This window comes from Euprymna scolopes, chromosome 4, assembly GCF_053919585.1.
Source record: "Euprymna scolopes isolate OS-2025 chromosome 4, ASM5391958v1, whole genome shotgun sequence".
In the NCBI taxonomy this organism is placed as follows: domain Eukaryota; kingdom Metazoa; phylum Mollusca; class Cephalopoda; order Sepiida; family Sepiolidae; genus Euprymna; species Euprymna scolopes.
In genome coordinates, this window is record NC_136485.1 from 26,154,846 (window position 1) to 26,175,946 (window position 21,101).

Sequence of the window (21,101 nt, forward strand, 5' to 3'; positions counted from 1 at the left end):
TGTGAACAGAAACCTTGCTGCTATACTCCCTACATATTATCCCATTAACTTTATGCCCCCTAGAGTCGCCCCTACATCAAAATGGCACTCTGTCTTGTTTGGAGGGAAAATGGAATTAAACATTTTATTTTAAAAAACGTGATCTCATATACTTTGCTATAAGACGTTCAGTTGTAACGAATCCTTGCTGCACGTGGTTACCTACTGTAAATTTATTACACCTAACCGCAATACAATATTTCTCTCATCTTATCAGTTACCAGTTGTGTTCTAAATGTGTTTACTCGTTGACTCTTAAACTAAAAATTAGATATGGTCCTAAAAATTCATATCTATATTCGGCTGGTCTATTAAATATTTATATAGTAACGTATAGTGCTTTTTGTTTATAAATGTAAAGGAATATAAAGATGATAACGGGGGAATATAAAGCGCAATATGATGAACAACATCAACCAATCTGAAAAAAAAGACGTGTGATACAGTTACAGCATAATAATAGTAAGAAACTCAAATATATATTATAAACAATATAGTAGATGTATTCAGCAGTGAATATTTCATATACATTTCTAAATACTGTTACAATAATGCAACCGGCATTCTACATAATAATTAGTGTCAACATTCGTAAAATGTAATCTATAATGTAGCAAGTTGAGAGTTGCATTTAGAAATGCATAGTTATTATAATTGCGAACAAAAGTATTAGAAGAATGTATTAACAGATATTAGCCTATATTAGCAATAATGGAAAGTTTGTAAAATGTATAGTTCTTGTAATATCAACAAAATCAGAAGTCGATCAAATATTAAAAACACTTATGGTATATTTGTCTCTCTGTTTAATGCTATATTAACTGTCTCGTTGAATGTTGAACTGAATATATCGATAACTATTAATTTATATGCAAAATTTTTCCCTGTGGCATGATTCGCCTGTAGATATATCGTGATCGGAATAATATAATAACCTATGTGACATTGACAGTAGGAGGTGAAAAAGTGGTTAACACATATGCATAACTAAATTGCTAAGTAACCCTCATCGCACACAAACATATAACACACATACATACATATATACATATACAGATATATAGACACGTGGCACTCTCTTATAGACTTTAATTTTAAATTATATATATATATATATATATAAAGCCACATGACACTGTTATAGACTTCTATTTGTAATTATATATACATATATGTATATGCAATTAAGATATTGCTGTATTTTTCAGAAACAATCTAATTAATGCATAAATAATAAAAAAAGCGAAAGAAACATTGATGGCAGACATTCAAACAAAACGTCTACCTTTCTTGCCTGTATCTCATGAATAGTTTCTGCTTATAATCATTCGATTTAATTACAATTCGTAAATTGCTATACTTTATCCGATCCGAATAACTCTCTAAATTACGGCATGTTGCGAGGAGGTAGCACGTCATTTCACATAATATTTTTCTAAATCCACTACCTCAGTCGTAACTGGAATTATATTATATATCTCTGCTCTATCACTATAAATATTCCATAATCTACACGTATTGTTATTTACTGTATTTATTTGGTTTTGACAGTGCGTAATTTAAAATCACATGAAGTAAACATTAACTGAGAACTAATACGTTCATGAATTAGTTCCTGGTAGATTACACAAATATTCTGATCGGATTTACCTTTTTAATTAACCTTTGAAAAACCTACCGAAATTTAAATTCTCTAAATGTATTCGGAAAATTTATCTGCATAATCGTGTTCTGTAATGAGCACAGGGTAACAACATTTAATTTAGTCCTGAAGAATTTTTATTCGGATTTATGTACTTCTGTAAAAATGGCATAGCATGATATAAACGGAACAAGATTGATTTTGATGTAAATTTACTAAATGAAACATTCTTATTTAAGCTTTATAATTGGTTAGTCTGCATTGTTGTTCATAGTTCGTATGTGTATGAGCTGTTGGCGCCTCCGCTTACACATCTATAATCATTAATTTAAAGAGAACGTAAGTATAAAAATAATAACAGGCAATTTTATTAAACATTGCAGATTAACAAAAGAAGGTTTTCAGACAAAAATACTACCGTATACATTTACATTTACAGTGACTACAAAAGCTGACAAATAGCATAATCTCTACGATAGCCAAACAAGTTTTTTTTTTGTGTGTCCATTTTTGGAACAAAAACAATCAGATTGGTCAAATCTGTCTTTAAGCCACAGTTAAATCGAGTGTGTGACATTTATTAGGAAGGCAGTAGCCGCCAGTGCCCGCCAGGTAACGTCAAGTTAACACTGGTAAACGTAAATACGTATAAATTTAAAACCAATCAGCGGTGTAGCGCCTATAAACAGCGGTAATCGGTTATAAAAAGCATTGGCCACGATCGCACGCAAGCGCCTGCCAGTGGTATAAAGCGACAGTAGTCAGTTAATAAGAAGAATGGCAAACGTGGATGTTGGTGCAGGGCATTCGATGAAAGTGTCCGGAAATTTAAGTGCATTTGCCCGTCAGTTCCTAATGGTGCCTGCCTCTGTGTAAAATTGACAGAAAAAAAACAATCACCAGCAACCACCGTAATAACCGATTGGACGACAAGGATAGTTAGAAACGCCAATAGTGTCCAGCAATTATCGAGAGTAGATGCTAGAACCAGCATCACAACAATACTTCCATCCAGCAGTGCCTCCCATGAGAGCTGGAGATATATGATTTCTTTCAGAGCAGTCTAATGGAGGTCTACACTGATCATGGCTACCAGAGAGTTTCTAAATCAGTTAGTGCCCATATTAATGACCCCCACCAATCTCTTCTGTTTTTGCAATACTTCCACTGGGCAATGTCGGTAGACGCGCCCTGCTAGTTTACCTTAAAAACATATTTTAACGTTTTAAAACCATATTGAAAAAAAAATCTTTATGTGTTCTCTGATAGCAATAAAAATAGAATGGTTTCTTGACTTGTGCATGTATGGGAATAGGTGAGTTAATCCTTGTTTGTCTAAGAGTTATATTTTCTGCATTACTTTTGGAGAGTATATTATTGTTGTCCGTAATCTGTTTGAAAACGAAGGTTGGAAAGATAAAAAAAAAAACGTCATAATTTTATCTGAAAAAATATATCCTAATAATTATTATCGCATAATTTAACGGCAGTCTAATTGATAAACACGAAATAATTAACGTGAACAGTTATATAACTACATACAGTTTAATGTTAAATCACTCAGCTTTGAATGTGCCATCTATTTCAACCGTTCCCATCACAGTCATGTTTATGCTATACATATATTTTAAAAATTACTCTGTCAAATGTAAACTGTTGACAGGTTATCGTCTCATAAATTAAATATATAAATATATATAGACGCAGATATATATATATATATATATACATATATATATATATATATATATATATATATACGCGTGTGTGTGTGTGCATGTATGATTATGTGTGTAAGTGAAGATGGGAGAAGACATTTGAATCTCAATTAGTATTTTCTCTCCATATCTTTACACACTATGGTGTCTTGCTTCTAATTCGAAAATGCAGAATTATTACCAAACTGATGTGATATGGAATATTTCCCATAGATCGCCACGAACTCGAAGTTCTGTTTGTATACAATTTTACTTACGATTTTTTTTAAAAGTATAGATTGCATAAGTTTTAAATAATAGAATGTGTGAAATTTATGTTATAGCATCCGTTTATTTTATTTTGATATTTCACAGCGTATATTGTATTTGAATGAGTAAAGCGTTGTTGGACAGACTTTTACGATATTTTTAATAAATAAGTGAGAACTAATAGCATTGTACACTATATGCGTTAACAATGTGTATTAATTTAAAGCGTCATATATGTATTATAGCAAGAACAGTATTAACCAAGGAGGATGATAAACATATTTTGGTGCAATAAATCCCCGGTATACGGCATTAAATATTGGTAAAAAAAATGCAGTACAATATATAATACACATGTAATAATAACATAATATAATAAATAACACCGTAAGGTGGGGCAAATAACGTAACCAGGGTTCGGAAAAAAGTATTCCACATCGTATTATTAAAAAATCGTTATAATATGTCCACTGTATCACGGTGTAAAATATGCATTATCTTAGATAATAATAATAATAATAATAATAATAATAATAATAATAATAATAATAATAATAACAACAATAATAATAATAATATTAATAATAATAATAATAATATATATATATATACATATATATTTACATATATATATATATACATATATATATATATATATATATATATATATATATATATATATATATATTATATTATAATCGTTATAATATGACCACTGTATCACGGTGTAAAATAGGCATTATCTTAGATAATAATATAAATATATAATAATATTAGATATTACAATATATAATACACCTCATTCTTAGAAACGTATAAATACAGATCTCTGGCAGGAACATCCTGGGTATTAGGATATAATGTATTCGCCAACAAAAAAATGCCAGGATATGTATAAACTTTTCCCCCTACCTTAAAAATACCATTTGACTCCATGTTTTGAAAATCTTCTGGGGCTGACCTGATCTGAAATGGAACGCATATATCAAAACTGTTGCCGAGACCGCTGGGAAAATAATTGCATGAATTTACCGGTTCATTAAATATTTAACTTACGATGCAATCCTCTATCTATATAAAAACCATGCTCGCCCTAAAATGGAGTGCTGGTGCAACATATGTGCATGAACTGCTCGGCACGCTCGATTCTGCCTTAATGGATTACTGAACTGGCACTGAATCCTAGTAGTTGATGCCCTTTTCTCTTCCCTGCAACATGTTTCTCTTAGAAGAGAGGCCACGTAGTTATCTTTGCTCTATCGCTATTTTCATGGCAAGTGCTGCACTTAACTCAAATCTATTATCCCACGTGACAAACTTTCACAAGAAATCGCTCGACTAGTTAAAACCACTATATATGATTTCCTCCCTCTCTATTTGTGATTAAATATACACCTTAAAAAAAGCTTTCTTCCCAGAACTACCCGGTTGTGGAACATCTTACATCCATTAACTTTTATCCTCGATTGACTTTCGCACATTTATATGTGGTAACTCCCAAGAAATAACCCCCTCCTAGTAAAACGATGAAAGACTCTTTTTTTAACATTAAATAAAAGCAAACTACCAAATGTATTTTTTGTGTATTTATACTAATAAAGAAAGGTTCAGTTGTAAAAAACAAATGTTTTTGGTAACTAAGCTTATACATTCATTTTATTTTAATTTTACCAGTTGATAGATAATTTCCCGACATAATATTGCGGAAGAAGGAAGTATGTTTTAGGATGGTATTTCTGCATGTTATTTCATTTTCTCTGTGTTATTATGAGGAAAGCGGCTTGTTTCTACCTTTAAATAATAAAAATCCTGCCGTAATCAGTTCCGAGGTTTAAGATGAATCGTACCAATGTAAGTCACCTGCCATAGATACAAACCATTCGATTATGAAGCATTACAGAATCTAGACAATAGATGAACACATGATATGTATCAGATTAATATTTTATTATGGAGCATTTCTCTTTGTCCAACATTTATAAATTATTCTAACAAAAGAGTTATCATAATACGTGACTTTACAATTCTTATGTAAGTTAGCATTTCAAATAAATAATTATTTTCATTCTCTACACATTCTGAAGAATGAAGTGAATCTTTATGTTTAAAGTTCTTCGAACATAATTCAAATTAATATTAATTTTACTGAACAATCAACATGAAATAAATTAACAATTAACACAATTTATTATTTACATATGTGTCTATTATCTATCTATATACCGGAAATGTTTAGCTCCAAGTGTCATAAATTATTGCTCACCCCCGTTTGGGGAGTAATTTATCACTTTATATTTATAGAGACACACATACACATATATGCGTTTGTATATATACTACTGAACTTTCCTATCGATTCTGGCGTATGAATTCCCTCATCACAGCTAAGTTGACCGGAAATCAAGATAGGTGATTAGTTTATAGTAGTGAAGACTTTGTATAAAACAAGCAACAATTTTTAGAAATAAAGCTAATGTTTTTTTTTTTTTTTCTGTGCAAATAACCAGCACAATACAGAGTATACAGTACAACAGAGTTTTTCCATCGGAATATTTGCTTCTACAGATGCATGTCAAAGACTGCGTGTGAATCTCCCCCATGTAAATTAATGCCCTCTTACGTACAAAACTGGAAATTTACGACTCGACGCAGTCTTCCTAAACAATAACTGGCCTCCACAAGCTGATCGTTGCTTAGCTTCGGTGATCTGGCGAACATCGGAGTTTAATCATGCTTGTGCCGTAGTAATTTAAAAGTGTATATGTATAACTATATATATATATATATATATATATATATATAATAAATTGAATATAAATAAATATATACATAGATATAAATAAATATATATAAATATATATATATCAATTTATATATATAAATATATATAAATATATAAATATAAATATATATATATATATAAATATATAAATATATATATATACAAATATATAACTATATATATAAATATATATATAAATATATAACTATATATATAAATATATATATAAATATATATATAAATATATATATAAATATATATATATAAATATATAAATATATATATATATATATATATATATATTAATATATACACATATAGATATATAATTATATATATAAATATATATAAATATAGATATATAAATGTATATATATATATATATATATATATATATATATATATATATATATATATATATATATATATACAATAGTATGTTTCTTAGATAAACTGTATTGGTTTCATATGTGAATACATGTTTAAGATGAATCCCAATTCAAAGAGACTACTTAATCAGAGAAAATAAAGGGCGATATTGATTCAGAAGTCAATATTGCATTCGTTTTTATAGGATATCCGGGTATTGTTTACACTTTGGAATAATATGGGGGGAATAGTTTGTGAATGTAAGCAATTGGAGTTTTGGAGGAAGTAATGGTTAATGAAGATAGTAGAGTGGGGGTAACGGTAGAGGGTGAATTTCGATCTTATGTGGTCAAGTGCGGAGGTATTGGTATTTCTTTACTTAATGGTATTTATTGGCATAAGTATTCGCTTTGATCAGAAAAAAGTATACCCTGTTATTTTAACTTTATAGGTATTTATTGTTGTTTTGCGAAGATTTATTATACATCTATTTTATTGATAATCCCTTTTTATTTATTTTATTTCTCGCTTTTTTGTCGGTCAAGTTCTTTTTCGTGTTCAAAGTATTTATTTAGTAATTTATAACATATGTTAATATGGTTAAAGTAATAGTCAGTGAGTATAAATGCAAGCTTATTTATATTATTAAACACAACTAATATACTGGGAGTTTGATTTTTTACTCTTCCGCCGTGTCTAGAGAAATTACAACGGCAAATGTTATTATATCTATATATAAACTAAATTACAATAATTACCATTCTTTCATTTGTTTTCCTTTTAATTTTTACCTCTATACTAGAGTATAAATATATTTACATCTTTATATAGATATAGATATATTTATAGGTTTTTATAGTGATAGTTTTGTTTCGGATCATATAACCGCAAACCGATATATAAAAGCATGCATTTGTCTATATTAGGTTAGTATTGTGTTCCTAAAAACCTTTTATAAAGTACTTAGTTATCGTTTTGGATAAATTATGAGACTAGTTTCCCCATGTGACGCTTTTACTATTGTACTACTCGTATATATATATATATATATATATATATATATATATATATATTTATATATATATATAAACTTCCAATTACAGGCGTGCTTGGCCCGGGGATTACGTTAGCTCATCGTTTTCGAGTGATTAATTCAACGTCAACTCATATTTTTCTAGTTAATCGGATATTTTGTTTCTATTCCTTTAATTTAGTATTAAATGTTAAGGCTGGAGATGGTGTGAGGATTGAGAGGATGCCTTCCCCCTGAATTTTACTAAATTTATATGCTAGCTTATTCTTATATATATATATATATATATATATATATATATATATATATATATATGTGTATATATATATACATATATTCGTATTTATAGAATTATATGTGTGTATATATTTATTTTACATGTGCATAATATGTATATATATATATATATATATATATATATATATATATATATATATATATATGCATTATATATGTATTTTGACCTTTTTCGGGCAGCCACTTAATAGTAAATAGGGACCACTTGAGGCTATATTTATGATACAATATATACATGCATAAATATATATATATATATATATATATATATATATATATATATATATATGAGTAGAAAGGTGAATATCAATATATTTTACATATTTTTTAACGTCTTCTGTATGGAAATTACATAGAAGTTTAAGATTATTTCATACGTGCTGCGTTTATGCGATAAAAACGAACCCATAATAAAATATTTTTTACTTCGTTTTTACCGCTCAAAATGCCCCCCTTCTTACTGTAGCAAGTTCCACACACGTTTTAACGAAACGCCTTTTTTATATATACAAGAACAATTTGAAAGCATTTCTCACTTGTCCATTTCGATAAACCGTATTGGGCATTCACCCTATCCGGTTGAATTGACGTTTTATGTATAGAGCTTTCCTCTAAAATATATAATTCACAAGTGCTCCCTGTCGCCAGTGTATATAACAAGTCGATATAGACATAGATATGGAACTATATGAAAACTACGTATGTATAAAATGTTTTCACTGTACACGTGACTTTGTTACTGTTTTAAATTCTCCCCCTTGTCGGAAGCATGGGTTTTCTATTATCTTCTATTCTTTATTGAGAATGCCATGAGTATTGATTTGTTCTATAAGAGAGAATGTAAGAGATTTAAGTAAATGAGTCTGCATCTGGCAGCTACGTTTTCGGAAACAGTACAACAAGCGCCGTTATGTCGTTTTCCGTTCGCTGCTTATTGAGTTGATTAAGGTCGGTAACGAAAAACGGAATACATGAATAAAGTTTTTGGCGATGGTAAGAAGGATGTAAAGAAGATATCCCTCCCATACAATTTAAGTGTTTGGTTGTAAAAACTGGTATTTAACAATAATAAATGAAAGTCCGCATTAATATTAATCTGAAGCCAAATAAAAAAGAATTGAAAACAATTTCAAACTCTGAGATCATTAATATATAAATATAAGAAGTTGTTTCAAAGTAATACCTTCTATTTTCATTCCACCCGAAAGTACTAATGAGATTGAAAATCGAATTGTTATGATGATTTACTTATGCATTCACTTCCGTATATTTGTATATCTCCTTTGCAGACATTAATGGCAGGTGGTACTAAGTTATGTGCAATGTGCGATTGATAATGTATCTTCGTTAAAAGCGAAAACGTGATATTAACTCCCTAGAAAATTTGTTGAATACAGTGGTGATTATTTTGAATACAAATTGTCGATCGTTTTAATGCAATTAATATCTTCCTCACAACTATTCTTTTAGTAAAAAATAGAAAGCTGTACTTTTGGATTGATCATTGCATATCATTTCTTTCTCCTGACGCCCACAATCAGCGGTATTCATTGCTAAGGAATATACACTGAAAATGGACATAATTATGTACAGGAAACAATTTCTGGGCGCTTGCATGCATTTCTTTTTATGGAACTGCTCCCTTCTTAAAACCTTTTGCACTTTTTTAATTAAAGATAAATATGTGGTTACTTTGGGAATGGCACTTGCAACATGGAAATAAAACATTCTACATAATCATCAAAGAGCATATATTGAGGTGGGGAAAAATGTATTGCATTTTTGTAGGTACAAAATGCATTCATTTATTGATGTGGGGCAAAAAATGTATTGCATTTATTGATGTGGGGCAAAAAAGGTATTGCATTAATTGAGGTAGGGCAGACACTGTATTGCATTTATTGAGCTGGGCAAAAAATGCATAACCTTATACCTAAATATATTGCATTGAGGTGGGGCAAAAAATGTATTGCATTTATTGAGGTGGAGAAAATGTGTTGCATTTATTGAGGTAGGACAAAAATGTATTGCATTTATTGAAGTAGGGCAAAACATATATTGCATCTATTGAGATGGGGTAAAAAATGTATTGGATTTATTGAGGTAGGGCCAAATTTATTGCCTTTATTGAGGGGGCAAAACATGCATTGCATTTATTGAGGTGGGGCAAAAACTATATTGCATTGAAGTGGGGCAAAAATGTATCGCATTGAGATTCGGCAAAAATGTATTGCATTGAGGTTGGGCAAAAAATGTATTGCATTTAGGGCAAATAATGTGTTCCATTTATTGATATGGACAAAAATATATTTTATTTATTGAGGTGGGGCAAAAAATGTATTGCATTTATTGAGTTGTGGCAAAAATGTATTGCATTGAAGTGGGGCAAAAAATGTATCGCATTTAGGGCAAATAATGTGTTCCATTTATTGATATGGACAAAAATGTATTTTATTTATTGAGGTGGGGCAAAAAATGTATTGCATTGAGGTGGGACAAAAATATATTGCATTTATTGAGGTGGGCCAAAAATGTATTGCATTTAGGTGGGACAAAGAATGTATTGCATTGAGGTTTGGCAAAAATGTATTGCATTGAAGTGGAGCAAAAAATGTATTCCATATATTGAGATGGGGCAAAATTTATTTCATTTATTTAGGTGGGGCAAAAACTGCATTTCATTTATTAGGGTGGGGCAAAAAAGGCATTTTATTTATTGAGGTGGGGCAAAAAAGGCATTTCATTTATTCAGGTGGGGCAAAAAAGGCATTTCATTTATTGAGGTTGGGCAAAAATGTATTTCATTTATTCAGGTGGGGCAAAAATGTAATGCATTGAGGTGGTGCAAAAATGTATTGTATTTCATGATCAGCAAAAAGAAACGCGATATGAAAATTAATCATTGAGAGATTATTTAGAAATTTAGCATTTATGACCGACGTAAAGTTAGACATTCGAAAGGAGAGGATGACTTTCAAAATATCGGCGAAAATAGCGACCCCTTGTAGAAAAGTGTCCAGTTAAAGGTGGGGATATTAATGTTTTTAGCCAATTCTTCGATATCTGTCGTCTGAAAGGTCTAACTTAAAAACGATGCTGATATTAGTAAAATCCGTCGCCTCTGTCGAAAGAGTTAGGCAGAAATGCAAACATACATGCATACATTTGTATATTGATAACACAAGATTTTCGACCCAAACCAATTGAAAAGCTTGCGCTATCTCTGAATACATTTTATGTAGAATTTAATATGTTTAGACCAGAAATTGGCTGAGTAATTTGCTAGAGACCGCAGACTTCTATTATGAGCCTTAACATTTGTTTTGGGCCCAAATTAAGTTAATAAGTTAGATCCGTGTCCAAGGAACCCATATATAAAATTGCTATTGTTTATACCGAAATTGGCGGAGGAGTTTGGTAGAGTTATCAAAGGTTAAACCGTCGAACTTTGGTCCCATAACAGCCAACTCCCTGGCCGAAAGTGGATTACAAAGAATTTCACAAATCTCAGTACCCTGTATATCAAATTTCGAGTCTATAGACTAAAAATTGTCAGAGTTACTTCGTAGGGAATTGTACAAAGACACACAGACATACACTCATACACGATCAATTTTATAGATATATAGATTTGGAACAGAAGAATAGACATGCAATTTTTAACATAAGTTTAAGAGAAGTAGAAAGTGTCATTTCGAATATATGCTTCAAAACAGAGTGTAACAGAAGGATAAACCCTTCGTTAACAACCAAAATATTACAAGGATAGGAATGTTATGTCGAACTTAAGTATGACAGAAATAATATAATGCCATATTGAACCTAAATTTGACGGAAGGATTGAAATGTCAATTTGGATTTGAGTGTGATAGCATGTAAAAATAACATTTCAGACTTAATATTTTCAAAATTACTTAAATGTCACTGTACACCTAAAATTGACTGAAGGATTAAAATGTCATTTCGAAGTAAAGTATGGCAATAAGAAAATACTAGTATTTCAGACATAAACGAGAGAGAAAGATAATCGTGTGTTTTTTTAACTTATGCGTGGCAGAAGGATAATAATGTGAGCTCGTATTTAAAGGTGACACACAGATTAAAATGCCATTGAAAACTTAAGCGTGAGAGAACAGAGAATATGTATTTTGTACATTAAGTTGTTGGAAGAATGGAATTGTTTTCGAAAATGAAATAATATTCCTATTTTGTAGTGAATTTCTCAGTAAAGAAGAAGTGAAGGATAAACTTATCATTTCAGTTCTAAATGCCATTTCGAACCGGAGTGTGACGGATAAACAATTTACACACAGACAGTGATATAAAAAATGCATTTTCATCTAACATATGAGAGGAAGACTTACTGACCTATCGACAAAAGCTGACAGTGAGGTGCCAGGACGCGCTTACTAACCGGATGTCAGTTAATATATCAGAGTGAACACACACACACATACGTATATATATATATATATATATATATATATATATATATATATATATATATATATATATATATATATATATATATATAATAAGACAGTTTGAGTAGGAGGTAGAGGTGGACTAAATCAGATATGAGAAAAAACGTAGATTGTAGAGAGAAAATGGAAATAGAGTTAATGTTACTTGACTTTTTTTCCTTTCTATGCACACGACAATCTGCTCATCAGTGATTTTGATCGAATTTTCATCGAGCTACATCATTGAGAAGAACACTTGTCCCACGCGTACCATCCCCGTAAGCGTGCCAATTCTTGTCATCATATGGCTTCTCGCCAACGGACTCTAATTGCCTATTGACTTCTCTCGACCTTTCTAAGTAACGACATTGATGGAAGCGACGAAGCCTACTGATTGTACGTCTACAGCGTTCACTATAATAACAAAAATGAGGTTGCGTTATCCAAAGAAATTCCACAGTGAATATTAAATTTAAGTTTACGGTCAATGTCTAAAGTGATAATTTAATTGATTAAAGGAATACTATTTTGGAACCGCTGTGGACAGTTGGTTTAGTATAGGGCAAATAAAGTAGATGACTATAAGATTGAAGGAACGCCATATATAATTCATCACGGTAAAGTTTTGCTCTCTTAATATAAAGTGACTTATAATAATAGGGCGGTTTACGTTAATTAAAATTAAGATGATATTTTCGTTAAAATATTTAAAATAACTAGAAAAATTATGATAATTGTTTTAATTTAAACCATTTTCCGAATCACAGACAAAAAATATACATTATATATAACTCAATTAGAAGGTGTTTTCCTTTATAGTAAATTTCTTATGAATAATTGTCACGAACATGTTCATATTCGGCACTATAAATACGGTGATGTAAGAAAAGCAGTTTTAGATATGTAAAGTTATAAGCATTATAATAATAAAAAAATGACAATATAGCATTATTATCAGACTTAATTCCATTAAATGTAAACGGGGAAAATAAATAAAGTACAAAAGCTGTAATAATAATGTTCAGTACATCCGTTCATATCTCATAAACCAGATGATATAAGTGTGTGCATATGTATCAACATACCTAGATAGCAAGTTGTGTTCCTTGAATATTGCGACGTATCACGTAGCTGAATTGTGATTTATTGTCACAGCACGGTTAAAACGAGGATCAAACAAGACGTCAGCAATTTTTCTTTAATCTAAGAATCATTATCATCCCAAATAAAATTGAAGTGTTGAATTTATTATTAGACTGATCTCATCATAAAGGGCCATTTTGTGCTTCATCAAATTATTTATCAAATACTTTAATATTGTGTGTGCCGTATATCTAAATTATATGAGTATTTTTAATACGTCATCTTGTATAATTCCACTTTCCAATACTTATTTCGATCTAAATGATACTTTAAAATATAACATCCATTACCAATTATTTACATGCAAATGTATATACACTATGATGCAAGTAAACTGAATCAATTGTAGATAACGAAGACTGTTATACATTAAATAAAAACTAGTGCGAGTTATCAGAACATCTTGGAAATTATGGTGTTCAATTTATAGTGCGTTATGTATAGATAGACGGATCGAGTACACATACTTCAGAAATGTTTTAATAACTGGCTTCTTAGGCCAGAGTGTTTTGAATTTTTCGAAAATCAGAGTTATCTGGTTGGTTTCAATGGTGGTCATATATATATATATATATATATATATATATATATATATATATATATATATATATATATATATATATATATACCGTGGTAGAGGCAACCGTTCTAGGAAGAAGAAGACCTGTGATTTAAAAAAAAGTAAAGCGGGAGACCTGTACCCGAATTAATATGGTCGGCAGTTTAACTTGTTGCTGATTATCTTGCTCTAGCTTGTTACTGCATCTCAATATTTTGAAGCGAGAGAGAGAGACTTAGTTGCCGTACAAAGCTAAAACTCTGTAACCTTACCTATGTATAGGTACTCTATCAGTCTTTCGGGCTCATTGATTTTTAGTGACTGAGGGAGTTGCACTCGTCTGACAAGACGTTGCAATCATATATATATCATCAAGATTGGTGAGCAAAGATTATATAAGCGTACAGACAAGAATCGTCCATTGCTTACGACATCGAGCATAAAAAAATATGTAATAACACGAAGGTATATCGAAAATAGAGGGCATTTGAAGAGAAAAACTAAACCAAAATTACTATGGAGACAGCATGATATCATCCCAATACAAGCTGAGCCAAATACATGATGACACAACCCGAAACGTACAAAAATCACCTTACTAAACAAAATAATCGAAGAATATAGTGTCAATTAAAATTATAAAAAAATTGTTCAGCATGCCACCATAGTAAAAAAAAAACTTGTGGTGTATATGTTTGCAAAAATACCCCAAGTTTTGCAGCTATCTGACAGGAATAATCTCATATGCATACATTAATTATTCACTGCTCGCTGATATATATATATATATATATATATATATATATATATATATATATATATGTATATATATGTATATATATATTTATATATATATATATATATATATATATATATATATATATATATATATATATATATATATATATATATATATATATATATATATATATATATACTAAAACAGCATTTTTTCGTTGAGGAACATTTTATTAAGAATTCTTTTGTTTGATTTTTATTAATTTTTTTTTTGCCTTTTCCAATCAACAAATCGTTCATGTTTCCTTGTTATATACAGTTGTATGCGTTGGATCAATATGTTTGTTTTGGCATAGCGATCGCTTTCGACTTGAACATTTCTCTAATCCTCACGCATATTATGTCATTTAGGATGTAAAAATTACGCTTATTAAGAATAAACATGGTATTACATGTTTGATATTTTATTTATTTTGTCATGGTCACGTGTTGGAGTTGTTAATTAAATGAGTAAACATTCTTAACATAGCCTGGTGTATATTAGTACCTACATTGTGTTAAATTTGATTGATGTCTTACATATATACATAGCATGTTTATATGTATATCTACATTGAATCAAATTTCATTTATGTTTTTTATATGCGCATAGTATTTATTATGTACTAACCTAAACGTTTGAGAATTTCCGACTGCATTCCTAATTTATATTATTTATTTGAGGTTGTGTTGATTTGATGTATAATGCTTCCAGTATTTTTAGTCCATTTACGTGAGTATCGCTGTGTAGGACCTTGGTATCTTTAACAATGATTTTTCGGAATTCGGAATAATGACAACCTTGTATTTTTTAATCTTGTGATTTAAGACAGGAGTCAGAGATCTGGGGTGTTAGTATTAATGACTGAGTATTTGTATTACGGCCAATTCCATAAGCAATGTACGAGCAAAATTCCCTCAACGGGTTATAAAATTAATAAATCCTTTTTTGTTTCGTTTTCCAAGCAAGTTTCGTGTCTGTAAATGTTGTTCATTACAAGGGAATTCGTCTGTATTTTGTGTAATAGTAGATGATAAACTTGATTTAGACGTATTGTTTGGAAATGTGTATATGTTAATTATATATTTGAGAAAATTTCCATCAGTGTTTTTGGTTTTATGTAGCTGCTTACGGTAAACTATGTTTACCAGTTGAGTAATATGTTCTTGCTGAATATTGGTAGCTTGACATAAGTTGATTATATGTAGTTAAATTTGTTTATCGGTAGGAATTTGGGAATTGGTTGATCATTAAGACATGTTTTATATGTTTAATTCCCTGAAAATAAATATATATATGTGTATATATATATATATGTATATATATATATGTGTGTGTATACATATAGATGCATGTATACGAAATATATGTGTACATATATACACACACACATATATATATATAGATATACAAAATATACATATATATATATATATGTATACGCATTATATATATAAATGTGTGCATATATATATATAAATGTATGTGTATATGTATAACTATATACATATATATGTGTGTGAGCGTATTTATGTACATAAATATGTACGTATCCGTATGTATATGCATATATACAAGGCGACCGATAAAGTTGTCGCCTTCAACAAAACGACACTATAAATTCATTTGTAGATTTTTATTAAAAAATCAATTTAGGTAACTTGATTATGTAGTAGAGATGATACCGATTCACTGTAGTTACTTTCAGCTTAAATCACAACCTAGCTACGTGTCTTGAACTGGAAACATGCGAATACTTAGGGGATTGCGCCGATCACGCTGTTTTGGTGTTGCGGAAAGTTATGTTTCTGACGGCTCCAATATCTGGCTAAACAAATAGTCCAGGCGTTTAGGTGAGGAAATAGAGGGTAAAAAATATATCACTCCATCTGAAGCCAAGTATGATTGGTTGGGTTGTGGGCCGGGTGCCGAGTTCTGCTGTTTGACTGCACCCTAACCCTAACACTAACCCTAACCCTAACCCTAACCCTACCCACATTTCTCATTCAGCAGATACAGATACAATTTGGCGTTTTCTTTTAAACCGACTTCGAAGATGTGAAGTGCATGGCATAGCCCTTACTTGAACCACACCTTAGACCATAACCATGGGCGAACACCTTGTTTTTCTCACAGAGACCACGTCATTTATCTTCGGGAAATCAGCGATGCATTTTGAGGGTCAGTTAGTCATAACTTGGATTGGTTGGTCATGAATTTTAGAGGTGCGCATCTCCAATCTCGGGGATTGTAAGCTATGCCACTTTCAAACAGGGGGGAAGGCTCTTATCGCTCCTGGATGGTGTACACGACCGTCCAACTAGTAGATCGTTTGCCAAAAAAATATATTTTTTAGTTCGAAAATTGTATCGTTCCATCGTATATATATATATATATATATATATATATATATATATATATATATATATATATATATATATATATATATATACCCAGTGCCACATATATATGCGAATCGATATTTTTGTCCTAACTCCGACAGTTTTCAAGGAAACCTCGCGCATTATACGGCAACACTAACGTATGCTTTGATATAAAATTTTAAGCTGATCTGCGCAATAGCGAGCATTTTTGTGACTTGAAGTTTTGTTTTTCATCGTGCCAACTTTATATGCAAGATGGGACGTAAAGGTGTTTTAAGTCAAGCTAGTAAGTCTAAAATTGTTCAAGGGCGTTATAATAAATGTTCCACCTTCGAAATTGCCAAATAATTACCCTGTGATCATCGTACAATCAAAAAATGGTGTACTAACCCTCGACTTTGCAACGGACGTTCTGACAAAGGTCAAATTCGTAAGAAATCATATCTGTAACGTCGAACAAGAGGCAAGTTGAAACTAGCAAACAAGTGTTTGAAAAAGCGGGTGTTCCTCAAATCAACTCGTCGCCGTAGCCTAAGGACGATTGCCAAATATGGAAAGCCAGAGGTCCGCGCTAAATTGAAAGATATCCACAAAAAAAAAAGAGGATGGAGTGGACAAGAGATCACATGGAGGTGAGTTGTCAAACTGTTTTGTTCACCGATGAGTGTCGATCAACCCTTTATTGACCCGATGGGTTGAGGGAAGAATGGTACCATAATGGGGATCTACGTCCCCAAAGGATCAACCGTCAACAAGGAGGTGTTGGTGCGATGTTCTGGGCTGCAAGCATTGGCAATGCGCTGGTAGGACCATTCAGAGACGCGGATGGATTTAAAATTACCGCCAAACTCTACATTGACTTAATTAAGGAACACTTGGAAACCTGGCACAAGAAAAAGAATTGGGCATTCCGGAAAAAGATGGTATTCGTGCATGATAATGCACCGTCTCATTTTGCAAGTATAGCCACTGAATATTTGGAGAGAGTGTATGTCAGACATGGGAAAATAATGCGATGGCAAGCCTGTTCTCCAGATTTAAATCCCATCCAAAATCTGTGGAAAATCTTGAAGCAAAATCTGTACTCCAGAGGAAGGCAGTACAATTCCAGGGATGGCCTCTGGAATGCTGTTTCGACTGGTACCAAAGATATTTCATCAGATAAAATCGAAAGTTTGACATCGCCAATAGACCAAAAGATTTTTTGCTCTTGTCAATAAAAACTGCAATTATATAAAATATTGATTGTACTATGAAACCATATTGCAGTTGTTTGTTCTTTATTATTGTTTTTATCAATTTATGAATTACTATAATAATCAATGTTTCGATTATCGTTTAACAGTTCACCATATTTTAACATTGGTTTGCATATAAAATTGACACGCCGAAGAAAAATGTATATCAGCACAATGGCTGCCAATTTTTTATTATTGTACAGATTTGCAAAAAATTTTAGATCTGCGCTTGTGTTGGTGTTGCTATATAACGTGCTAAATTTCAAAAGATTTCATTGAGAACTGTAGGATTTTAAAAAATATCGATTTGCATATAATTCTGACACGTGGTATATATATATATATATATATATATATATATATATATATATACATATATATATATATATATATATATATATATATATATGGGGGGTGTATGAATGTATATATGTATATGTATATATACATGTAGAACGATATACAAAACGTGCATATGTATATACATATACATATAAATATGTATAAATACATACGCAGTTGTTATTCTTGATTTCTACGCAAATACTTCATAAATTTGTTACAGCTATAAATAAAATAAATCATCATATAAACGTTTCTAGAGAGTAATTGTTGTCGATCCTTGAAGGTTATTGAAAAGTTACGGTTTGACATATTCAACTGTTTTTTATTAAAAGTTCTGTGCCTGCAAGGCAATTGGGTGTAGCGTTGGAATTATTTTCTTAGTGAAACGTTGGAAAAGAGTACTCGTATTGTGTTGACACTACAAGAAACGCTACAGGTTTATCTGCGTCAACAATTCACTATAAGGGACTCGAATTCAATTTAATATATGAAAATATAAATATTAACAGAAGAGACAAAACGTAATACTTAATATTTATATGAGTTCAGAAAATAATTAAACACTAATTTTATTGTATAGTTTATTATATTGTAAAGACAGTTGCTCGCAAATGTAACAAGACCACGTATCAGTTACACATTCCATCGGCAAATATTAAATAATGTGTTCAGCTTTTCCTTACGTTACATGAAGGATTGGTGTATATATATATATATATATATATATATATATATATATATATATATATATATATAGAGAGAGAGAGAGAGAGAGATATATAGATAGATATATACATGGTGAGACAACAACAACTACGGATGGCAGTGATGGCTGAGAAAGCAGTTAGGAGATTCGAAGTTCCTATCCGTCGCGGTTACAACCTGACGAAGGCCAGAGGAATAGTTGACCGAAACGTTGTGAATAAACAAACCCAATAAAAGATCAAAAACAACAAGTAACAAAGATGGAAATAATAGTCCGAAATAAAAATAAATTAATACGAAGGATTAGATTTCCGTTACAATAATATATACGGTTATAATAGAACGAGGTATGTACATTGTGAGGGTCGCTCTGTGCATTATTTTAGAAAACTGGCAGACAAACATAATAATGGAATGAGAATGATGTGTTATACATTTCCGGTAGATGCAATAAAAGAAAATAGAACTAAATACGCACGCAATAAGAATAAACTATGTTGTAATCTATGCTAAATAAAATGAGTAAATATTTTCCTGGTCGCAACTTAATTAAGAATAAAAGTAACGAAGACAAATATTTAACAAAAACTTCATCGTCGTTGTTGGAAGGCTTTGTGTATTCTGGAAATAAAATATCTGACAGCAAATCCTTGGAGGTTAAATCTAATGATTAAACTTCATTGCTGGTATTTTAACTTTCAAAGTTGCTATCCTTACGAAACAAGAAGTTATTTATCCGTTGTTTGTCGGCGAGGTGATGGTTTTTTTCTGATTAAAACAATGTTTTTTTTTTTATTTGTGTGTGATTTTTTTGTTTATTTGCAATTGTTTTTGTTTTACGTATGCCGTCATTTTAAACCGGTTCTGCCTTCTTTTTATTTATCTTCTTCTATATTTTTTTCCCTGGTTTGATTTTGTCAATATTTCCTTATCTGTCTTCGTCTGATCCGTCTATTTTATTGGTTTCTCTTAACGGATCGATATTTTTTTCGATTTACTTTTTCAATACCCCCTTTAGAACTCGTTTTATTTCGACACGACTCACAAGTATGTCAGTCTAATCAAATCTGTTCCGAACCTACTGAGATCGCAACACTAGCTCGATTACTCGTCAAAGATAGACGTTTAATGAAAGCACATACACGACAAATAATATATATATATATATATATATATATATATATATATATTTATATATATAATTAACTAATATTTATAGATAAAATGGGCATAGATATATGTATTTTTTAATTATAACTATGAAATAAATAATTTAAAATCAGTGCTCCAAATTTTTTTCATTTAAATTAATTGTTTAGTCTTGTGACTGTAAAAAGTTATATCTGCAATTTGAAGG

General features: G+C 30.7%; 1 protein-coding gene across 1 annotated transcript in view; it reads left to right on the forward strand.

Annotated features, from left to right (window-relative positions):
* LOC145270574 (opioid-binding protein/cell adhesion molecule homolog) overlaps positions 1-21,101 on the forward strand; it is a 463,923-nt gene that overhangs the window by 288,713 nt on the left and 154,109 nt on the right. The gene's annotated exons all lie outside the window — the stretch shown is intronic.